At 32.0% G+C, this 1311-nt stretch overlaps 1 long non-coding RNA gene across 1 annotated transcript in view; it reads left to right on the top strand.

The window, feature by feature from the left end:
* Positions 1-761, top strand: part of LOC111086606 — a 6082-nt gene extending 5321 nt beyond the window's left edge. The window contains exon 3 of the long non-coding RNA XR_002611353.1: positions 535-761. This is a non-coding gene — a long non-coding RNA (uncharacterized LOC111086606). The remainder of the gene's footprint in view (positions 1-534) is intronic.
* The last annotated feature ends 550 nt before the right edge of the window (positions 762-1311 follow it).

Here is a 1311-nt window from a genome sequence, read left to right as displayed (position 1 = left end):
TGTTCATATGAAATCACCATAAATGGGTAATTTGTTCATGTGAAATCACCATAAAGTGGGTAATTTGTTCATGTGAAATCACCATAAAATGGGTAATTAGTTCATGTGAAATCACCGTAAGATGGGTAATTAGTTCATGTGAAATCACCATAAAGTGGGTTATTTGTTCATGTGAAATAACTATAAAATGGGTAATTTGTTCATGTGAAATCACCATAAAATGGGTAATTAGTTCATGTGAAATCACCATAAAATGGATAATTAGTTCATGTGAAATCACCGTAAAATGGATAATTTGTTCAAACCTCTACTATAGTACTTTGTCTCATGCTTTTTAAGTTTTAGTGTTCTTTATTCCTTCGGCTTCACTATCACATTTTGTCTTGTCTTTAAGTTGATTCATGGTTTGTATCGATAGGAATGTTTAGAAGAATAGTCTTAACTAATAAAATCGAAAATTTAATTACAAATTTAAACCTGAAAATCCATGAACAACTAAATTTAATTGTACCGCCCACTTACTAACTGTATCAGTTCCTGAACGCCAGTCGTACCCTGAACCACCTTTTTGAAAGGGTTGAACCAGAAGGAGGAGGAGCTTAGAAAAGCACGTGAGCTTCCACTGTTTCCCGCCACTTGGAATCAGACGAACGCACCTGCCATTTTTGAATTCCAAATTGTTGATCTACGATTTCCAAAATATCTCATGTATATTTAGGGTAAAATTAAACGATTCGATTATTAATACCACGAAATTAATCATTAAAGGTTTCTGACAACCGACTAAAGTTTCTGGCAACCAGCACAGAAAATGTCTTATTCGCTTTCATCAAACTTTAAAGTTATATACATATTCAGGCAGAATTAACAGTTATACATATACCTACATAAGTTTAAAATTAGCTATAAGAAATTTGATACTATTTTTACATATAAACAAAATAAAAACTGTTATAAATTACAGGGTATCAATCCGTAACAAATAGTTTCAACATCGAGAGCAAAAAATTTTTATATAAAAAAGGCACACCCTTTTCTTATTGAGCACGACGCCATCTATACGTAGTTGGTTTCACTATAGTTATAAAGTAGCATCGGCAATCAGCAAAAACATTCAACATGGCGGACAACATCATTGGACTGTTTCGTCTATAGAAATAAGAAGATTAGTTAAACAACGTAAAAGAGGTAAGGAAATTTTGCCTCATTTGTTAATTGAGACATTGCATCATTTGTATGTAGTTGCACGATCGTTAAAGGCTGAAAAAACTATGTTTTTCGATTTGAAAAAAAAGTTTATATACTATAGCT

This window comes from Limulus polyphemus, unplaced genomic scaffold (genome assembly GCF_000517525.1).
Source record: "Limulus polyphemus unplaced genomic scaffold, Limulus_polyphemus-2.1.2 Scaffold1249, whole genome shotgun sequence".
NCBI lineage: Eukaryota > Metazoa > Arthropoda > Merostomata > Xiphosura > Limulidae > Limulus > Limulus polyphemus.
The sequence above is the reverse complement of the archived record's forward strand: the minus strand, read 5'-3'. Positions and strand labels throughout refer to the sequence as shown.